General features: G+C 37.4%; 1 long non-coding RNA gene across 1 annotated transcript in view; it reads left to right on the top strand.

Moving 5' to 3' along the window:
- Positions 1 to 660: 660 nt before the first annotated feature.
- LOC148110790 (uncharacterized) overlaps positions 661 to 15,900 on the top strand; it is a 35,696-nt gene continuing 20,456 nt past the window's right edge. The window contains exon 1 of the long non-coding RNA XR_015726131.1: positions 661 to 853. This is a non-coding gene — a long non-coding RNA (uncharacterized LOC148110790). The remainder of the gene's footprint in view (positions 854 to 15,900) is intronic.

Raw genomic sequence — 15,900 nt, 5'->3', positions numbered from 1 at the left:
CAGTAAAAATCACTGATGATCCTTCCCCCACATGATGTCATGCAGTTGCAAACCACCTAATTTTATTCATAATAATGTTTTAAAAAGCTTTATTTTAAATACAGGATCAACAAATATTCATGTAAATAGCATAATGATTTTCAATACTGACTTTTAAAAAACCCTCATTAGTGACAAACTATCAATTTGCAATCATATTTCACATTCATCTTGTCCATATGCTACAATGAGCATAGCTTCCATTTGTGTTCAATAAAGGTTTGATAAATGAGAGAAGAATTCCATTATTTTTTTGGAAGACACAATAAGAAAGAAGACTCTTTCTGCTCTCATTTTTTTTTTTTTTTTTTTTTTTTTTTTATGAACTGCAAAAGAGACCAGTCATTTCACTGGTAAGTTGGAAGTAAAACTAAGTATCCACTGATTGAGACTTTGCTTAATTGTGGACATAAAGCAGCACCGTAATTGATATTTAAAACTATCTCTAATAGATATGTTTATAACACAAGACCTTGCCAAAAAAAATAGCTTTTCTATATATGTTATCAAAAAGCAATTAGAAATTTTAATGGGAAAAAAGATCACAGTCTCAGTTGCAACACAAAGGATCACAACACAAGAGACAGAGTCATAAAATATCTAAATAGTCCTTAAGGACAAAGATGCTGGAGCCAGGCTGCCTGGGTGTGAATCCTGGCTCCACTGCTTACCAGCTGTGTGACCATCGGCAACTTGTGAAATGCCCTTTCCGCCTGTGTTAGAGTGTAGACAGTAACGCTAACGACTGCAGAGCTGCCGAAGGGATTCAATGAGCAAATATGTGTGAAGCTCGTGGAAAAGTGCCTGGCAAAAAGTAAGTGGTATCTTTGGGTTAGTTTATTATTTATTATTGCTATTATTTCATAAAGAATTACAAAATGGTAATGAGAGACATACTATACACTAGATGGAAATAGGAATAAATACCATGTCCCAGGACAGTTAAAGTCAAACTCAAATTAGCTAAGACAGTAAGTTAGAAATAGAATAGGGTACCTGGGCAGCTCAGTCAGTTAAGCCTCTGACTCTTGATTTCAGCTCAGGTCCTGATCTCAGGGTCATGAGATCGAACCCCGTGTTGGGCTCCACACTGAGTGTGGAGCCTGCCTGGGATTCTTTCTCCCCCTCTGCCTCTTCCCCCACTTGCTCTCTCTCTTGCTCAAAAAAAAAAGGAAGGAAGGAAGGAAGGAAGGAAGGAAGGAAGGAAGGAAGGAAGGAAAGAAAGAAAGAAAGAAAGAAAGAAAGAAAGAAAGAAAGAAAGAAAGAAAGAAAGAAAGAAAGAAAGAAGGAAAGAAAGAAAGAAAGAAATAGAATAGAAAGAACAGAAGAAAATAAATAATGTGTACCTGACTGGAATAATTCAAATGAATCTAAGATTTAAAATATTAAACTAAATTAATCTATAAATTTAATGCAGTTCCAATCAGAATTCCAATTTGGTTCTACAGAACTTGGTAAGCTGATTACTAAGTTAACTTGGAAGAGAATTTTGGAAAAATCACCAGTTATAAGGATAATGCCCTGACAGGTATTAAAATATACCATAAAACTATTAATTAAAAACATGTGGTATTGGTACAAGACCAGATAAGCATTAATAGAACAGAATAGAGAGCAAAGAATTACACTCATCATATATGGGAATTTAGTATGTGATATGATAGCATTTTAAATAATTAAGGAAAAGATAGACGACTTAATAACTGGTATGAGATGTGGCTCTTTAAATGGGGGAAGTAAAACAGATTTCTCTCACACCAAAAAACCTCACACTTTATCTTACAGAAACATAACTTTCAGACGGATTCAAGAATTACACAATTTACCAAAAATAGAAAACTACTAATATATGCTATTCAAGATAAAGGAAAAACCCAGTTCTTCCCACTGTGTTTCTCTCCTGTGTGTCTCCTTTACTACTCCCAGAGAACACTTCACTTCTGACACTGATAGTCACCAAATGTGTTCAGGTTTTTACCCACATCAAGCAATTCTCTAAACCACCAGCTGGGATGTCCTGTAATTTAACTCCATTCTGACCCTACCCGAAGACAGTGTCAGATTTCCCAGGTAAGGGCTTGGCCCATAAGACTGACACCCCTGCCCCCCATCCCCACTGCAGAGCCCCGTGCTTCTGACCAATCAGCTATAGATTGGAGGCCCCAATACCCACCCCCCTGCTCCTTGTATTCAATTAATTTGCTAGAATGGCTCACAAAACTCAGGGGAACACATTTCCCAGTTTACTAAAGAATTTGATAAAGAGTACAGATGAACAGCCATATGAAGAGATACATAGGGAAGGTCTGGGAGGGTCCCCAATACAGGAGCTTCTGTCTCTGCGGAGTTGGGGTGCAACATCCTTCCAGTGTGGATTTACCAACTTAGCTCTCTGAACCCCCATCTTATTGGGATTTTATGCATGTTCAATTATTAACTCAATTTCCAGCTCCTCCCCCTTTCTGGAGGATGGGAAGGTGAGGCTGAACTCTAGCTTCCAATCATGACTTGGTCTTTCTGGTGACCAGCCCCCATCCAGGAGCCCACCCCCACTGTCAATCACCTCATTAGAACAAAAGATGCTCCTAGAATTCTTATCACCTAGGAATTCACGGGGTTTTAGGAGCCCTGTGTCAGGGATGGGGTCAAAGTAAATATTAGAACAATAGATGCTCCTAGAATTCTTATCACTTAGGAATTTACAAGGGTTTTAAGAGCTCTGTGCCAGGAACCAGGGGCAGAGGCCTATATATATATCTTCTGTTATCTCACAACAGAACACATAATGCAGAAGCCATTAAAAATAATATTGTCTTTTTAAAAACATTAAAATGTAAAGCTTTTATAATAAAAACATTAAATTAGAAAGCAGATAAAAGAATAGGATAAATTGTTTCACATATGATTCAAATGACTAATATCTATAATACTAGATCATAAAAATCAATTAAAAAAAATATAAATATCATCTATGAAAAGATGCCCAACCTCACCATTAATCAGAGAAGTGCAAAACTGAAAAAACTGAAGAAGAAAAAAAGATTTATCAATTTTTTGCCTGTCAGATTACATGAAATTCAAAAGTTGTAACATTCTACTTAGCTGGTAATGCCCGATTGTGCCCCTGAGAGAAATGAAATTTTAAACCAAATTGTAACTTTTAAGAAGTTGTGAGAAATGGTTTGGTTACAGGGAAGACGCTTGTACTCATTGTCGGTGCAAATGCAAATTTCTAAAGCATTTTGGAGAGCAATTCAGGGGTATCTAAAAAATAATTAATATTGATACCATTTGATCTAGCAATTCCATTTCTAAGAATCTATGTTATAGGCAGGCACGTAAAGCAGACAGACAGACACACACAGACAGATGCTCATTACATTATGCTAATTGCAAAAAAAAAAAAAAGGAAAGGAAAGGAAAAGAGCTAAAGGTCCATCTATAGGAAAAGAGTCAACTAAATTCGTCCCAGAGTCTAGAATACTATGCAGCATTTGAAATGAATATGATAGATCTTTATGGAGTGATCTGGAAAGATATAAGATATTTTATTACGTGAAAAGAGGACATGGAGTTAAAAATAATAATCAATAATAATAACACTAACGCAATATTTATTATATGCTAGGAATAATGCAAAGTATTTCATCTATACAATTAATATAAGAAATAGTCAGAACTGTGGAACACACACAGACACTTCTCAAAAAAATTCTTTGAGGTAAGTACTGTTACTATACATATTTGAAACGGAGGAAGCTGAGGCATAACGGGGTCAAGGACTTGAAGAAGGTTAAAGATTTTGAATTCAGGCCGTCTTACTCCTGAGTCTTAGGTGTATATGAGATGATGCCTCCCTAAAAATGAAATATAGCAAATAAAACTGCGCAATGTCTAAGACTCCATAGGGATAGGTGGGCAGGCAGACAGATACGCCGTGAGCACATGGTAGAAGACCTTAAAGGATACGTATTGAATTATTGACAGTATTTGGTTTTTGAGTAAATGTGGAGAGGGAAATAATATCTTTTTACTGAATATATTTCTGTATTGTTTGAAGTCTTACAGCAAGCATGCATTCATTGAATACTTGTGTAACTTAAAATATTATTTAATTTTAAAAATAATCATTGAACCATTATACACACCCATGTATTCAGTTTACTCTCTATAAGATGTTGGTGGTTATTTGTGAAAAATGATATATTGATGATGACAACAATGGCTAGATTTTAAGAACTATTGAGATCATAGGCTTCAAATCGTTTACTGATCAGTAAATTAAACCATATTCTAAATTTCAATCCATCAAGGCACTGTTGGATGACTGCACAGTATAAAATATATTGGAGCATAATCATATAAACATCTTGATCCATTGTCATGTTCACTGCTCTGATATCTGTGTTATTAAATAGTTCATCTTCCTTTCCACCATTTGTGGTTTCCTTTTCCTTTTCTGTAAATCGTGACTTTTTTTCTATAAATGGGTAATCGCTAAATGGGTGACTAGCTTCTGTGACACAAAAGCAGTCTATAACAGTGACAAATCTTGGCAGGCCAAGTTCCCCGGTTTTTAAATAATTCTTTTATTCAAATGGACTTCTCATCCAAGCCTCCGAGAGCAATCTCGGGAGTCTCGAGGCCTGGGACCTGGAGCAGACCCGCTTCTAACTAGAGTGCCACCTTATTATGCCCGAAGCAATTCAGAAAAGCAACCTGAGAAAATAGTTGTTTACCAAGCACATGTTTGCTGTTTCCGAGACCCTTTGAAAAGCATCTCATGGCAAAGGGGGCCCCTGCTGGAATAGAAGGGGATGTTCTGATCTGAGTTTTCCTGGATAATTACAATGGTCTGATTTAATGCAGGAAAGATTTTTCCATACAAACATTAGACAACAACCAAGATTCTTTATGGTACAATGTGATATGAAATGATTTCATGCAGACAAAAATTTAAGGCTAGCAAAATTCTAAAGCTTGATTGCTCATGGGATAATATTTCAAGCCTCCAATCATTCCATTTTAAAATACCTCAAGTTTACAATGATGAATCTAAAAAGCACTAACAAACCCTACTCATTCAACTCTGGTTCTTGAAATGGCATCTGCCTTTGAGCTATAAAAATAACAGATGATTTTTTGATAGCTTATCAGTTAACAGACTGCTTAGTTAGGGTAGCACATTTTTATGCTAATGTCAGCAGAGAGGGAGAGGCAAAAGGAAAGTAAAAACACAGAGCACTACGGTGGGGTAGAGAGAGATTTAAGGACACATTTTGATCAAAAAATTAGAGATTTTCTTTTCCAGGATTCTTCCCCCGTAAGGCGAGAACATTGACTTAGAATTGTTCAAACCTAAAATAGACCGTAGGGCTAGGTGAGGGAAGTAGTAAAATGTGATTTAATGTTTAAATGCTATAAAATATGCCTTATACTAGGCACAAAATAAATGAGGAACCTTCATGGATAAAGAATTCCATTGAAGTGCCAGTGAGCTAAAAGATGTATTTTTTGAAATGTCAATATGACATTATAGTCTTAGAGTTAGGATTGCAATATTAATTCCAGGAATTCAAGCCTAGTCAATTGAGAAATACTGTTAGGGTCTTAATGTGTTTTTGTCATATTAACTGAAGGAAAATAGAAATGGGATTAATATTAGATTTTTCTAAACAGTTAAAATAAATCATAGAACCATAGAATCGTAGAAGGCACCTAGAATTATGTTGCTACAACCTGATATCCAGAGCCTGCATCCCATCTTCAATAGCATAATCATAATGTAACATGTATTATTAATAAAATATTTAACTAGACTTACTGTGGTGATCATTTCACAATACAGATGACCTTTGAACAACACGGATTTGAACTGGGCACGTTCACTTATACAAAGATTTTTTTCGATAAGTACAAGTACACTACTGTCAATGTATTTTCTCTTTCTTATGTTTTTTTAAATTTTAAAGTAATTCTTACTTTATTATAAGAATACGGTATAAAATACCTATAACATACAAGATATGTATTAATCGACTGTTTAAGTTATTGGTAAGGCTTCTGGTCAATAGCAAGCTACCAGTAGTTCCGTTTATGGGGAGTCGAAAGTTATACACAGATTTTGTCAGCGCCCCAACCCCTGCACTGTTCAAGGGTCAACTGTGTATTTGTTGTACACCTGAAACTAATATGTTCTATTCCAATTATACCCCAATTTAAAAAGTAATATATTTCATATTTAATACTTGTTAAGAATTTTTTATGTTCCAGACACTCTGCTCAATGCTAATCAACTGGGGGATCAAAGTATTTTAATGAGAATGGTGCATTTAAATTAAATATTAAAGGAAGGGTAAAGTTCACCAGATAGATGAAGAGGTGAATGGCATTTAGGAAAGGGTAATAGTAGACATAAAACCTAAAGGGAAAAAAAATGTTGTGCATTCGAAGAACTTCAAGTGCTCTAGCAGGAGGAGAAGACAGACTATCCCAGGGGGCTGGGAAGGTTAACCTGGGCTGGCCGATAGAAAACTTGTGTGCCACGCCAACGGATGAGCCAAGATTGAACCAAATGAACATAGATTTTATTTATGTTCAGAAGAGATCATTTTGACAGTTTTGAAGGATAGGTTAAAGATGATAGTGATGGTTAGGTTATATTTCATGCAGCAAGAAATGTAGGTATAGGACTCCTTCCCTCTGATCATAGTCCAAATAAAATGTAATAAAGAGCTAAACATAGCCAGCGAACAGAACAGAAGGCAACTGATCTGAGACATATCTAGTAGCTAATCTCTTCAAGTTTCAGGGAGAAAAGAGCCCAGGATTTCTCCTGAACTTTCTGAGCAAGTGATTGGGCAGTTGTACATCCTTAGTCATGAGGATAAAGAAAAAGTTCTCAGGAGAAAATGCCAGGTTTGAAGGGCTCTGGTTTGTCCAGGTAATAGCGAGTAAGATGTTGGAAATATGTCTTCAGCGGTCTGGGCCAGAAAGATTTTGGAGAGTTACCTTTTTCAGTCTGAATTCCACGCAGGAATTAAATCTTAAAGAAAAGGATTTGAGTGACCACTTTCTCAATTCTCCCAAGGATGGTACATAGCTGGCACTATTCCAAATGCATAAAACTTACGTCATTTCATGGAATGGATAATTAGGGCATTAAAGTTTCCTTTTCTCTATGCACCCTTGTTGAGATGGGATAAGTTTACCCAGGGAAAAGAGAAAAGAGTCAAGAGCTGTGCCCACCTATATTTCAGGGTCAAGAAAAGAAAATCCCAAAAAAAAGAACCTAAGAACAGCTCCCCCCCCCAAATAACTGGATGAGATATTTGAAATGTTGATTTCACAAATGAATTGTAGAAACCACAGAAAGTTTTGAGAAAAAATCAAGGTAAATTATGCCAAAAATCTCAAGCTTAGAGAATATGAAGATTATGACAATAACATTTATTGAATATGCACTGAAAACTAGATGTAGCATATTTAAGAACTGAAAGCTTATTAGATCCAGGAATTAGAAAGTCATTAATGGCATCACAAAGAATAGTCAATGGAATCGTTAATTTAAAACATAGATGTGAAAAATTTGAAGTAAAAAAGAAAATACAGAAAGACAGATTTTGGTTCAAATATAGGAAAAAAAATGTCTTCAATAGCAAATTTTTTTTGGTGAGGCTTATGTCAAGTCTGAAATCTCTCACCACCGAACAACAGTGTGCCCCTGCATAATCTGATGTTCTCATTTTGGGGTGAGTTCTGACATTAAAAGTGATGTTGCTTACAGAGAGACAAGTTCTGTTCTCATGTGACCTCCACTCACTTTGTCACACACCTACCCCTGAGCATCATGGGAATATGTGCCGAGACTTCAACAATATTTTAAATATTCTATGACCACCTTGTGTTTGCTTTGAGCCACTGCCACTTCAAGTTGAACATCCCCAGACACACTGACCAGTCATTTGGCCTATTCCATGGTCCCCCTTGCTCAGTGCTCTCCTTACACATCCATGCCCCTGTTCCATCTTTATTTAGCAAGGGTGCTTTTGGGGTTTGCACATGGTAGAAGCAAAATCAAGGTGTGGAAGAAAAGGACATAATATCACTTACTACAAGTGAGTGATATTTTTTGCTTCTTTACTTTTTTTGAGCTTATGAGAAAAAGAAAATGATGGGATAACTATAAGTCAGGAAAACGAAACTTTAATTCTTAAGAACTATCACTAAGTCAGCCTTTCTGGATAACAAATGCAATGCTTATCACGTGTCAGGTCTTATGCTAACCCCTTATCTGTATTACCTCACCTAATTATTGAAATAATTCCACAGTGTACATATTTTCCAATAAATGGGGAGACTAAGGCAGGAGTCTACACAATAGTAAATGACATGCCAGGAATCTGAATCCAGGTCCATCTACTCTATAATGTCTTCCGCATAATAAATATGAGGAAAATGAGGTCCTGAAGGTGACTTATTCAGAGTCATGAGCTAATCAGCAGGAGAGTCCGGCTGGCATCCAAACTTTCCGATGAATGGTCCAGTACTCCACTATACCTACTGAGAAGGGTTCCCGTGAGGACACAAGGCAACTATGAAATAAGAGATCATGGTTCTCTGAGTTTGTTCAACTTGTGTTTAGGAGTGGATAAGTTTAACAAGAAAAAATTTATGAGAACAAGAAAAAATTAAAATACACCTGAATATCTGAAGGAGTATTTGCAGATCTCTGAGGCAGACACACGTCTGAACAAAAGGCTTTGCTGAGGACCAGAAGTCCTATGTCATGCTAGGCTCATCTTCCCTGTAACAAAACTGTCTACACGTACAAAGCTGAATGAAAATGGAAGCCATGTCTCCATCCTCACGTAATCTGTTGGTTTTCATTTCTCTGGTCACTTTCTCCCATGGTTTGAGTTATGTAAGTGTATGGGTTCGTACAGTAGATTGTTACAGATTCCTGTGTAAATGGATGGAAGCTATGGACTCTCTCCCTAAAAAGCACATGCGGAACCCATCTTGAAAATGGCCCCTGTACCCCCAGGCAACCCTCAACAGGCAGAGAAAATGGGGAAGGAGCCGAATCTAAACTAAAAGTGGAGAAGAAAAAAAAAAAACTGTTTCACATCTGACAGGGCTACTAATTGATTTTAAGGCAGATTTTTAAACAGATACCAAAAGTATTGATATCAAGGATGTTTACTGCTGCTACCTTACTAGAAAAATAAAAGCTATGTTTTTACCTCAATAGTTTTTCATTAAACATGTGATAAATAACCAATGAGATGACAATAGAAATACAACTTTGTTTCGTGATTTGAACTAAATCAAATCTCCTCCATGAAATCACAAAATTTAAATTTTGCCTAACTGCAGGGGTGAATCAGACACTCCTCTAATGCATAAGGTTTGAAAGATGGGCCATTTGGACTTACGAATCAAATTTTAAAAATTTTATAACAAGATTTGTGGATCTGTTGTAAACCAGTTGAGGAATTCAAGTACACGAGCCTCGTGCATTTTCTAGTCAGAGCACATCACACGCAATCACATACATTCAACATATTCCAGACCGAGTCTAAATATGCTTGCTTCCCATGAAAACACGTATATTTTAAATGGATTATTTTACTGACACAGGAGGAATAATCTAGTCATCACATCTAGCATGATGTCCAGCTGGATTTCTGAATTTCATTTTGAAATATGTCTGTGCATTGGAGGTAAATATACATAAAGAAAATAATTCAGCATGGAAAGGTAGACAAATATTATGCCCCCGCACCTAAGGCCTTTGAAAACAATCATGTCTCTTACATATTGATAACTGTAAGATAATACATTTTTACTCTGGATGTATAGTTTAAGCTTTGTATTTGCAAATCAGGGGACAAAGAGGGGACTTAAGCATAATATTATCTACCATAATAAATCTGTGACTCCTTAGTTTGAAGAGGTCATCAAGCATATACAAATTTTTGGATGTGTGGTAAACAAATATTTCATGCGTAGCTGACAGATACCTTTAAATATTGGGGGCTTTCTTCCTTGATCTTATCAGTAGCAGCCACTGTACAAAAAAAAGTAACCAGATATACAGTGAAGTGAATGTGGTTCTTAAGTGGAGTGTGTTACTCCTTCCCACTCTACTGAATGAACTGTTAAAAGACCAAGAAGGCTGTCATAGAGATATCACAGGAAATAAAGAACTCCAAGCCAAGGGTGTGTCCAATGGGGTTGGCATGGAATGACAGACCGCCCTCCCCACATGGAAAATCTCGTCACCCATCTGAGATATCACATAACGGTGGCAGCGCTCCAGAGACAGAATGAGCTCCACCTGTTTGCAATGTGTTTAGCTATTAATATTTATGTAGTAATTCAAGGGAGTAAAAAATGACAAAATGAACCAAGTTGTATCACTGTTGGTGCTTTCAACCAAGATTGCTTAAAAAAAAAAAAAAAGTAACAGCATGAATCTGTCCTCCGCTGTGGGAAGAAATTGTGTGACATCCTTAGGATGCCAAGGATTGTTGAAGAGAAGGCAGTAGCCATGTCCTTGGCATGTCCAGAACATTTACTCTACCATTGACTTAATAAGACAATTTTACTATTTGTAGTTGTGCTTCTGACTCATGTAAAAGCCATGTAAATCAGAAAAATATGTTTTCAGAGCTCTAATATTAGTGAGCCTTACCATTAAACTTAGAGGAGGCAAGGATGGCACACATTTCTCATAGCTCATCTGAAACAAAAGAAATCAGGAAGATGGTCGTCCTTATCGACGTCCCTAAGGATATTTGTCTAAGGTCATGGGCATTCTCCACAACAGCAGCCTCAAAAGGTGAGCTATATTCTATGAAGATATTTTCTTGATGTTTATGGCCCTGAATCTACTGATTTAGCTAAACTGATTAGCTGTTTTGGACTCTACGACATCTTAAGGAAATGAACTTCTTAAATGTAGTGGTAGAAGGATGCAGTCTCCTGTTTATCCTGAAATGGCCTCTTTCAGGAATTGACCCTGTGGTGCGTGGCATAATGGCAAACCCGATTTTGGATCTAAGGACATCTAACCTCCAATTCTGTTTCTGGGCAATAAGGTTGTTATGATGGAATAATCATGAGCACTGGGGTCAGACTAATTTGAATTCTACCAACAGACCCACTCCAAATTTGCTATATGACTTCATAAAAGTATTGAACTTTTGAACCATGATTTATTATTTGTTAAATGGTGATGATAATATTATCTCACAGAGTTGTGAGAATTGAGTATTATAGCACATGTAAAGTGCCCAAAAACACTTCTGAGTCTCCCTGCCACCATAATCTGGGCTAGGACTGGTATGTTGCAGGCCCAGAGAACACCTAGAACTTATTTTATTTACTCCTAGTGTAGAACTTCCTCCATGAGATCTAGTCATTGTGAGCTGGAACCTACGACAGTGCCTGGTGTTCAAAGGTTTTATCTTGGTTGGTTTTTGCTTGTTTTGAGTAAAAGAACCATTCCCAGCATTGAGTGTATGGTTCAGACAAAGACCCTACTTTGGAAGTTTTAACCCGTCCTAGTCAAACTGTGAGGAGATGCTTTAAGACAGGGCCCTCCAGAGACCACAGAGAAAACTCCCTTGGATTTAATTCCTGTGGGAAGCACAAAATGGCATTGGCTTTGCTCTCACATTTCTTATGATCCACTTCACTGCAAGTAAGCACTAAATTACTCCAAGCACCTTTGCAATAACTTTTTCCCAAGGGCCCTCCCGACAGCTGCGTGGTGTGTTACAGCACAGAACCGCCAGGGGGCTAGAGTCATCCTTAGAGGAACGTTGAATGTTTGCTTCCGCATTGGAGTTTAAGACTTGAATCTTCGAATAGTTACATGGAAGGCTATTTTACCTTTTCCTTCAACACTGAAGATGTTAAGGACTGTAAGTATTGTAGTTGGCTGCAAACTGGCCCTCCAAGGGTATCAGATCCTAATCCCCAGAACGTTTAAATGTTATGTTATATGACAAAGTCTTTGCTGGTGTGATTAAATTAAGTCTTGAAATGGGAAGGTTATCCTGAATAATGAGGGTGGGCCCTAAAGGCTCTCACAAATGTCCTTATAAGAGAAAGACAGACACACAGGGGAGATGGCAAGGTGAAGACAGAGATGGAGGGTGGCATGATGCAATCCCAAACCAAGGAAAGCCAGTAGACACCAGAAGCTCAAAGAAGCCAGGAGTCAATTCTCCACTAGAACCTTAGGAGGGAGGTCAGCCCTGCCAAGAACCTCATTTCGGGCTGATCTTGGAGGTCTGGCCTCCAGAACTGTGACAGGATAGACTTCTGTCGTTTTCAGCCTCCAAGTCTGTGGTAATGTGCTAGAGCGGTCACGAGTACTAATACAGCCCCTGGATTCTGCTTCCTAACATTTTATTGAGCAGCTACTATCTGCCGGTCTCCATGCTGGAACGGAGAAAGGGTTTATGGGTATGCGAAGGTGACTATGGCTTTAACCAGTTCTGCAGGAATGTGTGAGGCTCACGAACTCTCTTTAACTCCTGAAAGTCAAGGTTTACCATCTAAGCTTCTGCTGCCAACACGCCAAGCAGGACATGGTCTTTCCTGATCCTTTCAGCCTATCCTGGTGATTAGTTCTCCATCCCTTCTTCTCTGATTGTCATGTTGTAAAACCCTTCAGTGGCCTCTCTTCTCAAGACCCACTACTGCTTGGACTCTACTTGTCTATTCATCTTCATGGCTTATCATTCTCTCTCTTCCATTATACCCATTTGAGTCTTCCAGAACTTTCACTTCCTCCAATCTATCTATCTCACTGCTGAGCCTGCACATTTATCAGTCCCTCTTCTAGGAACAACCTTTTCTTTTCTCATTCCTGACTTCTAGGCTAGATTAGATCTCTATAATCCGTGCTCCCATATATACCCTATATACCCTCTAGGATTATCTTTATTATTATTTTTTATAATTGCTGGTCTAATATATTTTCCCCAGTGGCTTACAGGCTCTGTGAAGACACAGTGTGCCCATCTTATCACTGGACCCTTAACACCCTGTTATTATGTGTGCCTGGCTTTGCAAAACAAGTGTTCGATAAATATTTGTTGCCCAGCGGATCACTGAGTGACTCCCTCAGAGGCTGAAGCCTCAGCCTGCATGTTCATTTTCTTTTCAAAATATGATTCAATTATTTCAAGCCAATATGATTTTATTTTCACCCCGGGCACATAAGCCTGAGCCTAAAAAAATATTTAATTGCTGCAATAAAGGCCCTGTTACCCTCAGCTCTATTTATGAAACTAGGTGTGAGATTCATGGCAAGTACATGGATAACCTTTGCGGACATGGTTCCACCCACCAGCAAAGGGAGTCACTCTTGGTTCCACGTGAAATAAAATCTGTAAAGAGATCTATTAAAAAAACACCCTAAGACCTATCTCCACTTGTTTCAGAGAACTTTCCCGAGGTGGTGGTGCCCTTGTTCTCTCTCCACAGGCTCTTTGGGGAGCTACACGGAGCGGCCGAGGTCACTTACGTGACACTCCTGGGCCCTGCATCCCGTACATTGGCCCGTTATTGGAGTTGATGCCCGTTCGATCGTGATCAAAATTTGCTCTCATCAAATGCCAACTCTTTGGACCTTCTGGAATTAGTTAGTGACCATAGCTCATTTCTAGTGGAAAAGGCTGTATGCAACAGCCAGCTGTCTTATCAGGAAGGGAAATGATTTGCTTTTTCAAATTGGCTTTAAAAAGTGTATATGCTGCCAGACGGCCTCTGGGCATGTGTATGAAACATCGAAAACAGACACAATACACACGAAAAAGAAATGAATTCCCAAAGCAGGCTCCCCATGAAGTAGCCAAGTAGGCTCTACTGATGGAACGAAACAGCCTTAGAAACATCTCTCTTCTTCTATAAATGACTTTTCTCTGTGAAAGTGGAAATCCATGGGGGTGGGTGGGTACGCACTGGAATCATTCTATGAATTAAGCTAAAAAAAATCAGTGCCACACCTAAACGGCTTTACTATTACTATCTAAACTACTGTACTATTTTTAAGTCTGTTTTCTGTTTCAGAAAAATATTCTATCTCAGAAATACTATCATTTATTTTTAAGGATCCACAAAGATCCTGCAAACTCTCCTAAAATTTAGAGATGTTTATTAACTTAACATTTAATTGTGGTAATTCTTTTTTAAAAGTCTTTAACTTGCTGGTTTCTTTATATAAATAGATGCTTATTTACCTTCTTACTCATAGGGGAATCTAGAATTCACATTTAATGTTCTGATTAATGATCATAAACAATGCTTTTAAGATTTCCTTTTTTTTTTTTTTTAACCTGTGTATAATCAAGCCATCTAGTTACTAGTAACTGCAAATGTCACAGATTTCAATGGTCTCTTTGGGACTTTTAATCTGTTTGCTTTTATAAAGAAGGTGATTTTATTTTTACATTAAGGAAGCATTAACATCATTAAATGGGCTCCCACTTTATGATAACTGCAAATGTCACATTGATCCAGAAAGATAAGAAAATGTGCTCATCTTTGGAACAAATATCCAAGGCATGAGCAGGCAACCCACACTATTTGCATTAAAAAACAAATTGTATAAATGCAGAAGATTGATGTACCATCTGTTCATGTCCTTCACTTTTCTGGCTCTTCTGTGTTGAGATATTTTTATGGAATAGTTACGTTTATTATTTTGAAAATGAGCCACAGGTTAAAGAAGTTTACGATGGGTAATATAACTCAAAGCTACTGCCTTACTGTATTCCAGGTATTAAAGCGTGCATTATGTTACATGCCGTGCTATTAAATGCATCACTCTATCACTTACGCAGTCCGATGTTCAGACCAGGATAAAATGTATACAAAACTATAAAGGATATTTAGGACCAAATCCAAAATATCTCACTAAGATGCCTCTTGGCAAGGAGAAGGGGGGGGGAAAAAAACCTTTAAAATTAATGACTTCTAAAACCACTGGCAATAGGCATCAACTTGTTCTGTTACTCCTAAGGAAAACAAAGGAGTAAAACAGAGTAAATAAATATCTCTGGGGGAAGTACATTGCAGTTCCAACCTTCCACTCAGGCACTATTTTCTTCTTTCAATTTGTCATCTAAAGATCTCCTAACAAATCTAACAAGAAATTTCATTTCCCTTTGCCCTTCCTTCCTTCCTAATACCAACAATATTTACTTCTGTTTTGAAGTTGAAAATGAACTTGCAGTCAGAGTTATCCTGTATAAAGTTTAAGGTTCCATTGTGAGAATGTTACATCTTTTGTTAACTGGACAACAAGGACAAAAAAAAAAAAAAAAAAAAAGAAAGAAAAGAAAAGAAAAGAAAAGAAAAGAAAAGAAAAGAAAAGAAAAGAAAAAGCAATTGTGTAGAATGAAGTTTGCTATAGTAATCGCCCTCTGGTGGCAACTGCCTTAGACACCCGAGGCCAAGTTTTTTCTACCATAGCCTTCCAAACCACACAAGCCTCCTTTTTTTGCTGTGAAAATTCTACATTGTGTGATGTACGTAGTTCAATAACCATTTTATGCACGACCATCATATTTGTGCATATGAATATGAAGGATTTACTAAGGTCGATGCCCCCTTAGAATCTAACCTTATGCTTTTGTCATCCTTGGTTTCTGATTAGAAAAAGAATGACCAAAAAAAAAAGATTTCCTGATTTCTGACCAATTCTGAAGCAATAAAATCAAAAGCCTCAAAGAATTTTACAACACGTACTTTCCTCTTGTATTCCAAAAGATACTACCTGATTTCCTACAACCCCCAACCAAAAGGAGATTGCTATAGTTGAAAAAAGATATATGATGG

Source organism: Ursus americanus, chromosome 1, assembly GCF_024610735.1.
Source record: "Ursus americanus isolate L20-20 chromosome 1, mUrsAme1.1.p, whole genome shotgun sequence".
In the NCBI taxonomy this organism is placed as follows: Eukaryota; Metazoa; Chordata; class Mammalia; order Carnivora; family Ursidae; genus Ursus; species Ursus americanus.
This window is presented reverse-complemented; position numbering and strand designations above follow the sequence as displayed.